Source organism: Tamandua tetradactyla, chromosome 18 (genome assembly GCF_023851605.1).
Source record: "Tamandua tetradactyla isolate mTamTet1 chromosome 18, mTamTet1.pri, whole genome shotgun sequence".
In the NCBI taxonomy this organism is placed as follows: Eukaryota; Metazoa; Chordata; class Mammalia; order Pilosa; family Myrmecophagidae; genus Tamandua; species Tamandua tetradactyla.
In genome coordinates this window covers 54,694,944-54,708,980 of record NC_135344.1, presented here as the reverse complement: position 1 = coordinate 54,708,980, position 14,037 = coordinate 54,694,944, and positions in this window count along the sequence as shown.

Sequence of the window (14,037 nt, the reverse complement as noted above, 5' to 3'; positions counted from 1 at the left end):
GAGGATTCACCTTAAACTTCTCCGAGTAGAGAATTCCACAGAATAGCTCTGCAGAGGACAGAGGAACGCTAACTAAGCAACCAGAAGCAAATGTCAGTAAAGAAAATTTAGAAGAAACCAAGCAGGGGTAACCAATACCTTATTTGACATTAAGAGATTAAAGGTCTTGTCCTGTGTTTGTTAGAGAACTTGCTTGTGATACCCAGCGCCTCTCGCATTCACTTTAATGTGAAATTTAGTAACTCAGATATTTTCCCATCAGGCCTCCTGCCACACCTTATTCGTGGAAGTGCTAATACATTAGAAGTTGTTTTTTTAATTAATTAATCCCCTTAATTAATTCCATAATTAATCCCATTAATTTAAATTTCATCCTCCAACTTCTGCGTCACTTTCTCCTTCAACGCCAGACTAATATTTTTTTTTTATGATCAAAGCAAAAGGCTATTTGAGTTGAAGCTTTTTAAATGTATTTTGGACCCTAGGACTCTGGGTCAAATCTACTTTAAGAGCATAATAACTAAAAAGATGCTAACTCCCAATTTCTTTGGCTCTCAAAGATGTGACATGCTTTCTATCTCAAATTCTATTCACTCCCTCAGTGTTATTTGAACACTTCTACTCATAGACAGCTGAAGTGAATTGTGGGCCTATTCTGACATCTCATTGACTCTTATTTTCCCCTTTTTTGTCCACTTCTTACAATGAATGACTGGAAGAAGTTATTCTGTCTAGTCCTTCCTCCCTTTTCTAATTCTCATAGTTCCTAAATACTCCCAAAATTCTTGCAAGCATCCTTTTTCACTCTGACACCTCTGTTCCCCAGTGGCATTATTTAGTATTCTATATGATCCTTCAAGCCCACAGAACTCAGGGTCATTATTCTTAGATATATTTCATTGCCTTTTTGTACAGACAGTGAAATAAAAAAATTACATATATTTTATATGTGCTATGTATTAATTTATATCACTTATGTTTTATATATATAAATATATATCACAATTGTTCTCAATTCAAATTTTATGGGCCCATAAGGGCACTTGCTTTCCATCTGAGAGCTTCCTATTTGGGGCCCAGGAAGGTTTTGTTAATAACTTTAAATATTTAAAGGATAATGATCTTTGTGTAAAGGACTACTTTGAGTTAAAATAGTCTGAGTCAGGGAATATGATTGCCTTCAAGATGTAGAGATCTTACCTAGTGCTAAAGGGAACAAAAGCACTGGGAAAGCACTCTCTATAGTTACTTTTTCTATGAATCAAAATGTAAAATGCCTACTTTGTAGCTTGCAATTATTTGAACTCTAGGTTTTTCCAGTTAAAACAGAATTGGTTTCCTTTTTCTTACATTGGCACTCTGGCAGAACCCCGCATTGTTAATAGTGATTTCTATGAACAAGAGCTATTCCATGGTTAGCTACTGGTGGAGAGACCCTTTCAAGAATGGAAATACAGGTTATATTTCATGTTAAAATGTTTGCTGTGGCATTATTCCATCAACAAATGAATGGATAAACAAAATGTAATATATACATATAATGATGGTATTTTACTCGGTGTCCTCATTTGACAGGGCTACTATAACAAATATCACACAATTAACTTAAAAATATGTTTGCTGTTGACATCCTTTCGGATTAAATTGGTGGCACATTTAGTGGAAGTTTAGTGTTACAGAAGTTCTAAAAAGGATTTTGAGTACAGAAAAATTTTGCCATAATGATAATAATGAATAAATGTTTTTTTCCAAATATTAATGTATTTCAGTCTTACCTATAGGGGTAGAAAATGTGGAATTTTAGAATGCTATTTGTTATGCTTTACACAATGGCTGGACCATTCAGCAAATTTAAACCAGGATGGGACTGGCAGAATTTGCAGGATGCCTTAAATAATCTAAAGATTGTTTGGGGGCATGGGGAGGACCCCTGAGAGGAAAAGGTTATTTCTAAAAATCTCCAGAGCATTTTTAACTTTTCAAAAGAAAGATTTGTTTAAAATTCACTGCTAGCTCTCCTAAATATCCTTTCCCTACCCTAAGTAGAGGAAAATTTCTCATCTGGGAAGAGATTTCCTCAAATATTCCATCTTAAGGACATCTGAGAACAAGACTTAGCCGGGGTTAGCTAAGTGTGGAGAGACCCCTTTGAAGAATATTCTAACATTAATGACCCCACACTAAATAAATATCAATCATCTTTTCCACAAATGTCAAGTCATCATTAGAAGCTTCAACTCTACTGGGATATTTTGGATGCTATAGTCTATGCATTGATGAAAATTTCTTTCTCTAAAGTTTTAAAATTTATATCTTTAACCATGACAAATTAAGTTATTTTTATCTTTGTCTCTGACTTGTTTAAAATGAAATGGACTTCTGGGAGGTAATGATTACACTGTTTCAACAGAGGTAGCAAGATTACTTGACCAACTCTATAGAGGAAATGCAAGTATTGAATATAATAGAGAATGTTTAGATCATCATTAAAACCTGTTATCCTGCTATCATATAATTGAGGCCACAAGGTTGTCAATATCCAATACATGCACTGCTTCCTTACATCTGCAACCAGAAACCAATGCTACAATTTTAAGTCACAAAGACATCAGTGATAGCACATGGGAAATTTTCAAAGCTGTACCAGGGGATTCAAGGAGCATTGCTTCCATTTATCATGCTGAAAGTCTCATGACTAAATTCCTATGCATTCTTTTAAGATTTGCTCAAAAATGTCTTGGCATACAAAGTATGGACAAGTTATTCATTATGGATTTTACTTTACAGCATTCTGAAACTGTTTCTGAGTAATTTAGAGCTGACTTTCCTCTCCTATAAAAGATCATAAAATACTATTTTGTCTAAATGAATGATTTGATAACATGATCTTTTACGAAGAGTGGAAACTAGTTTTTACAGTGAAATTGACTGAAAAGAAAAAAGTAATAATAATAAAAAAGAAACTATAGCAGGTCTGTTGATTTCTTTTTTTTACCAAAATGACATAATCTTAAAATTTTGTTTCTTAGAACTGCTCTATCAATACATATTTGTTGATTAACAAATGTGTACCAAGTATAGGTCTGGGTTTTGGGAATATCAAGATTAATAAGGTAGAGAGAAGTTAATCATCAAATTGAGGAGGTAGAAACATAAAGTATAGTAGAGAAATAAAATAGACAAGAGGGAGCGTGGGAGAGGAAAAAAGATTTGAAGCACACACAGAGTCATTTGAGGTTTTTGGACTATAGAGCTCGTTGGATAACATAAGACGTAAAACTAAAAAGCTATAAAGTCACATGTGAGAGCTTTGCAATGCAGTGATAATTTTTGCATTTTGTGGATGTGATATGATCAAATCAAGCATTTCAAAAGATAGCTCTGGAGGTCTCAGGAATGAAAGATTGGCATGTGAGTAGACAATGGAGGCAGGCAGACCAATAAAGGCTGTTCTAAAGCTAAAATCAGAAATGAAACAGATCTAAACAAATGAAGTGACAACGATAATGGAGGGAAAGAAACAGGTTGAAGAACTGGTTGGCTGTGGATTAGGGTGAGAAAGGAATTGATGCTGACTGAGGTTTCGAGTCTGCTTGGCTGAAATATGATAAAAAAACAGAAGTAGCATCACAAAATTGAGGGAGGAGGTAAAGATCTCTGTTTTGATGATAAGAAACTAGGGTTCTTTGAGATGTAGAAGTAATGGCTAAGTCAGATTAGGAGCTGCAGGTACAGATTTTGAGGTAGATGAGCTCATTAGTTAAGGGGTTGATGAGCTCACCTAAAGGGAAAAAAAATGAGTGAAAGAAGATTGCTTGGAAATCTTGGTGGTAGCTGAAGTTAGGAAAACTATCAGGAACAGGGGTAGAGAGAAGTGGCTAAAGAGATAGGAGTAAGTCCAGGAAAGAGTATTACTGATAAAGTCATGGAGAAATTTCTTCAGTGACCAAGGAACAAAGTAGTAGATGAGGGTGGGGTCACCAGATTTGGTAAGTATGACGTCACTGGTGTCTTCAATAGAGTGGAGGGGACAAGAACTACAGGGGATTATTTAGGAGATTAAATGAATTTAAAATGATGAAAAATATAAAGAAGTAGAGTAATTTGTGTAGATTTACCTTCATAGATGTTTGGAAACGGAACAAGAGGAATACATGAGGTAGCATCTTAGAAAGGTTCAGGTTGAGAGAACGATTATTTGGAAAGGAATAAAGACCTGAGAGTATTTGTAGGTTATCTTGTAGAGTCAAGGGGAGAGAGAAAACCTTTTGGCAGAGGAGAACTTTGATATTTCAGTTGGTTAAAGTTTCAAAAAATGTTCATACACTCTCTCATGACATGAAGTTATGCAGAGGATGAGCGCCACGATAATAACTGCTCAGAGAGCTACCTGTATCAGTTAGCATAGGCTAAGTTTTTCTGTGGAAACAATCCCCATTCCCTAATATCAGTGTTTTTAATAAAATTAAGTTTGTTTCCTATTGTGCTCCATGCCCATTGTGGATTGGTGGGGATCTCTGTCCATAACAATCATTCAGGGACCTAGATTTACAGAGATGCTATGTTCTTTACAAGTACTTCTACAATGCCACTGTGGGAGAAAGGGATAGCTTGAATCTCACATTGGTTCTGAAAACTTCTTCATGGAAGTGACATATGTAACTTCTTCCCACATTTCATTGGCCAGACAGTCACACAGCTACAATTAACTTCAAGCGGTCAGGGAAGCGCAAACTTCTCAGGGATCTGAGAGGAAAAACAAATATTTTAAATTTTTGTAATGATTAAAACATGACTGAAAAACTTAAAAGGGAACTGCAGAATTCAGAGAAGATGGATGAGGGGGCAAAATAGGTAGAATTAATTATATTACCTAATGCTATTATGCTCTGTGAAATGCATACAATATTGAAATCATCTCATAGGAGCACCTGTGAAAGGGAGTTCTTTGTAATTGTATCTGAATGCTTCTAATAAAATGAGACAATTAGCCTTCTCTGATGTATTAGTTATGATTAGTTTCATCTGTATGTGACAGGAAAAAAAGAATGTAGCAGTGGTTGAAATAAGATAGAGTTTATTTGGCTTTTATGTAAAAGTCTGGCGTCCACGATCGTCAAGGACAGACTTCTACTTTGCTTCTCCATCATCATCAATGCTTGGTTTCCATTTTGAGATCTTAGATGAAAGCACATCTAGGGTGATGCCAACACCAGCTTTAGCCATCTTGTCAGCATTCCAAATTGAAGGACATTTCCCAGTAGTTTCGCCGCAGCTTCTGGTTTTATTGCATTGGGAAGCACTCAGATCCCCACAAGAAATGTCGACACATGAGGTCTTTAATGTATAGGTGCTCATGTGTGCAACTCACATTTGGGGGTCTCACTTCTGAGTAAGAGAGGAGAATGGGTGTTGTATGACTATGCATTTTAATTACTCATCATCCCATGGGGCATGCCATTTTTTTTGACTTAACGTTTCCTTCTAGTTTTAGTCATTCCTAAAATAGGTGGTCATGATGGAATCTGTGCTCCTTATCTAAAATGTAATGATTTGCTTGGAGCAAATTTTTGGAGCTAGAATATAGCTTTCAAAAGCTTCTTAATTGGAGGGAAGCAGCATTTTTAGAGAGAACAAATGCCAGTATTAGCTTTGATATAGATTAAAGATCAGTTTTTGATCTTGCATTTTGTGGCCCCTTACTCACTTCACCTAACTCCCAGCTCATTGCAGGAAGTGGTAAGAGGCTTGGGAATGTTTGAGCAGTATTTTTAGTCGGCTTTAAATTTAACTACCAGTGTCTTATACAGAACTGGGGTCCTTTATGGAGTTGTTGCTATAGAGCTACAAAGAGACAGTGGGTTTTGGAGAGTGATGAATATTCTTCATTTTGCTTTACTGCCATTATGGAAGCTGTAGGATGGAACAGAGATTATAGGCAAAAGAGAGAATGGATCAAGTGCTGTGGAACTTCAAAAGCAGGAGAAGTTGGCAGCTGTATTTGACCCAGCCTTAGACCTGGCTCAGATTTCAGGAAACAACTAAGATCTTTAACATTGTATTTGTGTTTTTTATTTGTTCCTTGTTAGAACATTTCCACTTCATACACCAGATGTTGAACTTATAATATTATAGCATTGGTAGCAGTAACACAAATTTAAATTCTAGGAGAATGTATTATTCAAGTTACAGATGGGGTAATCCTTGCCAAATGTGCATGAATTAAATATCTAGTAGCCCAAGGCTTGGTGGAGCTTGGAGTTGGGAACAATAAGAGCATAGTTAGGAAACTGTGATGCCCCAGACTCCTGAGAATTAAGGTACCCCTTCTGCTGTTGTTTTGTAGTTGAAGATTTTCCATTAACTAGGATTTGGATCATGGTCTTATTATAACCCTAAAATGGTATATGTATATAAATCAATACTAAGAATAAGAAAGGAAAAAACTGAACTCTGTCCTCATTTTTAACTTAATATTTCAGTCCACTTTCTGCTGTCGTATAAAAATCTCATATAATGCCAGAAGTCCCTCTCGTCTATTAAATACAATTTATTTTCCTCTAAAGTTTGTTAAAGTTTCCATTTTTATGGGTTATATGATCAAATTCAATATTGATTATTTTATTTTGTATTCTTGACCAACTCACTTTTTTTTTTTTTTTATAATTTCACAAGTTGTCCTCTCCTATCAACAAATTTATCTGGATTTTAGATAGTCCTGTTTCTGATAAAAATAGATTAAGAAAAGATCTGACAACAACTTGACCCTGAATTTGATGCACTACCATTTATTTTTTTTAATTTTTTATATTTTTTGCATGGGCAGGCACTGGGAATCAGATCTGGGTCTCTGGCATGGCAGGCAAGAACTCTGCATGCTGAGCCACCATGGCCCCCCCCCCCCCCATTTATTTTTGAAGTTATTTTTAAAAATTCATGTCATGCTGTCTATATCACAAATTGATTTGAAACATTTCAAAATAAGACTTCGTTATAGGATGCAAAGCCATCTTTTAAAGTTCAAAGGCATATAGCCTCAGCATATTTACTTATCTACAGCTTACACTGGTCTTATTTTAAGTGGCTATGCATTAATAAAATATTACTATTGTTTATTGCCAAATCACATCTTTTCCAGAAGAGAAGCAAAACAAACTATTATTTTATATTAATTAGCAAAATGAAGTCAGATCAGTAACATTACAATATCAGTTTATAAAGAAGTCTCTTGACAAGAAATGTTGCACCAAAATTGATAGCATATTTGTGGATAGTAGATTATAACCTCTAGTGAAGGAAGTATGAATAAAATTAAACAATACTTTTAAGATACAACATTGCAGAATATTAAACATCTTCCTCTGTTTCCACATTTTCTGTACTCTAGCATAGGAGTAAGATTGTTTTAGGGATATATACCTGTTGTCAAGAAGATGGCACAGAAAACTGTCAACTCACTTTGGAAACTGTCAACTCCACTTAGCAAGTGGACAGAGTATGGATGAAAACTTTAATCAAAATGATTAAATGATTTTAAGAAAAAAATATGAAATATCTGAGAAAAATGTGTTCTCTGTATGCTTGTGAGTTTAAATGTTGTGATAGTCATTCGTAATAAACCTAATTTTAAAAGATACTGAAATGTCAAAAGTGTCCTGTCTGTATGATACAATTACTTTGATATCAGCATTGCCACAGATTTTGTATGAGCAACAGGGATTATTGGCTTTTAATAAGAATGAACTAAATCTCTTCTCTCCTTTGCTCTCTGTTTTGAATTAATTGGTTTTGGCTTGCCAGAATCACAGAGCAGATGATAAAGAATGAAGGCCTTGGCATGTATCATGCTTTCTCCACTGCATTAATTGAACTGTAAATGAGATTTTAGTCAATAAAATAAAACATGCTGCCCAGAGCACACAAAGAGAAGCATGAGGAGAAAGAATCAAATTCTTAGTAATGTGAGTACTGAGAACACAACCTTAAGCTTCTTCCATAAATCAATTCCAATAATGTGCGGTGTACATTCCTTGTGATCTATTCCCCTTTGCCACTTTACAAATCCTCAGATATACAAAAAATAAATTTCAAGACCTCAATGTACTTTTCTTCCTTAAATCATAGTTGAAATTCTCTAACAGTGCTCCTGGCAAAATTCATCATAATTTCAATGTCCATGGAGACTATCTTTCCAGTACCATTGACTTTTTTTTTTTTTTTTTTACATGGGCAGGCACTGGGAATCGAACCCGGGTCCTCGGACATGGCAGGCAAGCACTCTTACCTGCTGAGTCACCATGGCCCACCCAGTACCATTGGCTTTTAATTCTTTGATCCCTCTCTTCCTATAATTTTGTCCAATAACCTTCCTCAGTCTCTCATGCTCATGATCATATTCTGGATCTTGTCTGTGACTCCTCCAGTATTTCAATTTAAGTATCTCAAACTCAAACTACCACTTCCTGTATTTCCAGCTCACTCCAGCTGGTTCCCTTATTTCAACAATCTTTCTTGTATGTCATCAGGACTTAAAATACAGTGTTTGTCATTCACCTTCCCTCTCTTCCTGTCCTCATTCTGTTCTACCCAGTTTAAATCCTATGGTTAGTTGCAATCACTTCCTTGCATGTATTGTCAACTTCCTTGTCTTTCTTTCATTTCCTCATATTCAGGCAACAAAACTTCACTTCAATCCTGGTTAAATCTCACTCCCTGCTTACTCTTAGGCAGCACCAGAACAGCCCAACGTGTCACAATAAAGTGACACAACTTGGCTGGCTAACCCCACTTGAAATTTTTGATAGCTAACACAGGTGGAATCATGGACTCCTAAGAATCACACTGTAAGTCTCCCACCCATTTTCTTCCCCACTCTTCTGGAGACTATGGCATATCTTCTGAACTCGTCAAACCTCAAGCCCTCCTTCCCCTTCTTCCCTCAAAACTAATAACCATTCTTCTTATTTAACTGAGAAAATAGCATTGTACCAATACTCTATCCCATATCTGCATCTGTCCTTGTCTCCTCAGCCTAATTCCCCATACTGCAGAAGAACCACGCAAACTTCTGAGAAAACTTACTTGTGTACTACCAGATTCCATTCCTTCTCACATACTTGAGATAATAAATTATAGTATCATAAATTCTCTTGTCCCTCTTTACAGCATTGTTTGTCCACTCAGCTAAATTTTCCCATCAGTGTACAGTCATGCTATTATTTCTTTTCTTTTTCTTTCTTTTTTTTTTTACATAGGCAGGCATCTGGAATTGCACCCAGGTCTCTGGCATGGCAGGCAAGAACTCTGCCTGCTGAGCCACTGTGGCCGGCCCTCTTCAATTTTTTTAAGGAAGAAAAGAAGGAAGGAAGGAGGGTTGCTTTATTGTCTCCTATTCTCTGCCTGCTTTTCTTCGCAAACTGCCTGAAAATGTTATTTATACTTGTTGACTCCAATGTATCTCCTCCTACTCTTCTTTGAATCCGATTCAATCAGGTTTTTCCTCTTCAACTCCACTGGATCTGCTCTTCTGATCATCAGTGTCTTCCATGTTGCTAAATCTAATGGTCATTTCTCAGATGATCCAGTTGACAATGTCTTTCTCCTGGAAACATTTTCTTTGTTTGGCTTCTAGGATAGCATCATCTCTGGGTTTTCTTTGGTCTCAATGACCTCCTCCATCTCCTTTGCTGGTAACATATCTCCCCCCCCCCCCCCGCCCCCAGACTCTTAACATGGGAATGCCCAGGGCTCAGTCCATGGACCTCTTTTATTCTCTTCCTTAATTTATTCCTTTGTTGATATTATCCAATCATGTGGCTATAAGCCTTGACTTAAGCTGAAGACTCTCGTATTTATTTTTCTCACTTGCACTTTCTCCAGAATTCTAGGCTTTTGTATCTTATTACTTACTTGGAATTTTCTATCAAATATCTAATAGTATTTCAATCGTAACATGCCTAAAACTGACCACTTGATTATATACCTTCCGCACCAAACAAACCTGTTCTTCCCCAAGCACTATTTTAGTTAATGGCAACCATATCCTTCCAGTTTTTTCATGTCAAAATCTTTATGCTTATCTTTGATTTTGTTTTGCTGAGACTTACCGTCCAATCAATGTGCAAATACAGTTAGCTCTACTTTCAGAATGTGTTGAGAAACAAATCACTTATTCTTACTATCACTGCCTCCATTCTGGTCCAATCTGCTCTAGTATCCTGTCTGTAGTGTTGCAATAACCTTCAAACTCTTCTGCCCTTCTACCTCCTTAAACTTCAGTCTAGACTCACCATACCAGCCAGAGAATATCTGTAGAATCTCAATCTTACTCTTTTCCCCCTTTCAAAACCCTGGAATGGCTTCCTGGCTCACTCAAAGCAAAAGTCAAATATGTTATGAAAGGTAGAGCCCTGATCCACCATGTTTCCCATTTTCTCTCTCATCTTATCCCCTACCACTCTCCCCCTCTCCTATTCTGCTTCTGCCACATCACTCTACTGGCATGTGTCTGCCTCAGGATCTTTAGAGCTGCTGTTCTTTTTGCCTAGACAGCCAATTTCCTCCAGTCTTTAGAGCTTTCCTCTAATACATTATTTCAATGAGCAAACTGCAACTTCTTCCAATACATCTCATCCCTATATTTTTCTTCATAATATTTACACCGTCCAAGATATTAATTAATTAATTAATTGATTGATTTTATCAGTTACTGGATCAGACTGTAAGTTCTAAGAAGGTTAAGTCTTATTTTTTTCTGTGTTATTTGTTTTCGTTGCTGTCACTGCTCCAACCCCAGCACCCAGAACTCTGCCTGGTATATAACAGGTGCTCAAAATATATATGGATTGAATCAAGTAATTCATAGTTTGAATGATAAAATTTGTTTGCTTATGATCTTGGGAATAATATACTTTTTCTATCTTTGGATAAAAGTAAGTTTGACAGTATTACTCCAGAAATATGATATCCAAATATATAGAAGTTTGTAGGTAAATTTTAGGGCCACTTTTTCCCCGAAGGCAAAGACCAACTTCTGGGGTATTTGGATCTTTGTAAAACAAACCAACAAAACCTGTGTTCTATTTATTTATGTCATTTTCTTTGTGGATTTTTTTTTCTTGTCTTGAACAATTTTATAGAGGAATTATTCCGAGCAGAAATAGCTCATCAATGGAAACTTCTTGCCTTCTCCAAGGAGGAATTAAATGTCCAAATTGAGGGTAGTAGCAACTCTGGGATTTAGGATTTAGGACCTCTTCCTACTCATTTTCAGTTGCTCTGATTATAACTGTTCCTCTATCAAAGTTAAGGACAAGTTAGGTCCATGCAGTGGGAAACTCTAAAGGAAAAGAAAATCAATTCTTAACAAAGTGGGTGGCTGTTGATAGCAGGTCTCCATATTAGGGGTTGGGGAAGGGGATGACTTAATTTCAATAAACTAGGCCACTGAGCAGCAGTAACAGACAAAGATGTTTTATTATACAAACTAAATAGATGTTAGGAAAAGCAGCGACTATTTTTTCTTAACTCATGTCTTGCTGTGACACTTTCCTTACAATTTCCCCTTCTCTTGTTCACAGTTTTTCTTCATTAACCTCATCAGTCTCCTCCTTGTATTCACTTCTGAACTACTCCTGTTTGCATACATTAATAAGAGTAGGACTCTTGCTCTTCAGAGCATTGTCTGTTTCCTGCTCTCCATCTTGGAACATCTTGATGCCTGGGGCATTGTTTGCTGGAGGACCTTGAGTAACTCTGGCTTGCTTTCAGAGGTATGAAAGATGTTCCTTGGGTATTTATTCCTTTCAAATGGCATTATTCTTCAGATTGCCATACACTAATGAAAAAAAATCCTGAAATATTTAGATTCATTATCTCCAGACTAGGAAAAGTGCAGAAAGCCTTTCTAAAGGTCCCTTGTGCTCTGTTAGCTGCTATCACTTGATTGCCAAGTGTTTTTATTCTGTTTTGCCTTCAGCTTCTAAAGCTGTTGAATACTATAATATTTCTCTGCTTTTATCCTTAAAGATTTGCTGTGCTGTGTTTGTTTCTACTCTAAACACTCTCATTCTCTAGGTACTTTCTTGTTCCTCCTTCTCTGTGACAACTGATTTGGGCCACCATCTTTGAAGACCTTTTGGAAGTCCAAGTTCGGTTTTACTTGTAAAACCAATGAATTGCCCCATGCAATATCCACATTGCAACACGGCACTTTGGAGCCTGCCACGTTGTACAATTTGGTTATTTTATGGAAGATAAAAGAAATTCACATAATTTCAGAAACAGCAACTTTGAAACTTTCATTAACATAATTCATGAGATTATTTAGTTCCTTTTCTATTGGATGTACCTTTTTCTGGGGCCAGTCCTGTTCTCCCCTCTGCAGACCTTCCTTCAGCACCCTGAGGCTCAGTGTGGCCTTTTCCATCTTGAGTCTTATCCATAGGGTTTCCCAGGAGTTTTGCTGGCTGTTCTGGATGGCTCTTCTGGCCAACAGAGACTTTTTACCTCTTTGCTCCCTTCATTTAAACTTTCAGATCTTAAAGTTCATTCCATGATGAGGCATTTTTCACCTTCTGAGGTGTCAATTAGCTAATTTGTCATCTAGCAACTCATTTGTGCTAATAAAAGAAAGCCACAGGAGATAGCTCCTTTCACCCAGCCATTCTGGGCCTCCTTGAGTAACAAGTGCATTTTACTGAGATTTTTTAGCTGCAATGCCCCACTTTCGTTGACAAAATAAAAAATGTTACTAATAATAAAAAATAATTTTTAACATGTATTGAGCACCTTCTAAGTGCAAAGCTCCCAGTTAAATATTTTAATATGCTCTTTTTTACAAAAAGTTTCACAATTAGTCTGAAGGGATGACAACTGTAATAAATTTCATTTTACTCATAAAATCTGAGATTATGGTGATTAAGAAACTTGCCCAAGATCACAGAGCAAGTTTGATATAACGTATATTTTAATCTTCACTACTGCTCAGTTACTGGCTGGTGGTGAAATTCAAATTTCAGAAAATTTGAATAATTTTCTTTTTTTTTTTTTTTTTTAATACATGGGCAGGCACTGGAAATCGAACCCGGGTCCTCCGGCATGGCAGGCAAGTGTTCTTGCTGCCCTAATTTTCCTCTTATCACAAAACCAGTGAGTGGTAGATTTGGTGCTTGATGTCAGGACTTCTGACTTAAGATCCTTTGGCTTCTTCTGTGATACTACTTGCTTTACTGTATCATATTTACCTTGTGAAAAGGGACTCAGCCCCTTTGAAATCTGGTTATTAAATAAGAAGTTTGTGCCATTTACCTAATGCTGCAACAGTGCTGTGTTACACTTAACCACAAAACTCCAATAGCACATGACAACGAAAGTTTATTTGGCTCATGAGTCTGAGTGGTGTAGATGCTCTGGGCTGTGCTGGACTGATCTGAGCTGGGTTGGCCCTCTTGTCCACAGTCAGCTGCGGGTCATGTCAGCAGTTCTGCTCATCCTGGTTGGGCTGGCTCATGTGTCTGATCTAGGTGGTCTCAGCTGGAACGATTGTGTTGACTTGGCTCCGTGCTATGTATCTCTCATTAACCAGCAGTTGAATCTGGGAATGTGCTCATAACCATCTTGGAGGAGCGATAGCAGAAAAGCCCAGGCAGGCAAGCAGTTTTCATCCCTCTGCTTATGTTACATTTGCTAACTCCCTTTGGCCCAAGCAAATCTCATGGTTGAGCTCAGAGTCAGAGTAGGGAAGTCATACAAAGTTTATGGTGAAGGGCATGGATACGGGGAAGAGAGGAGAATTTTTTTGCAAACCACTCCAGGGGTCCAGCAAATTTTCAGTAGAAACAGACAAGGAACCCAGCAACCCTCTGTTTCAATTACTCAAGCAAAGTCTAAAGAAACCAAATGGATCATTTTCTTTGTTGTATTGTTATTGCTTTATTATATTATCCAACAGATTCAAGCCCTAGGAGCAAACATTTATAAAATTGGAACATGTGATCTCTGTTGATATAAATGTGCATGTGCTCTTAATTATGAACC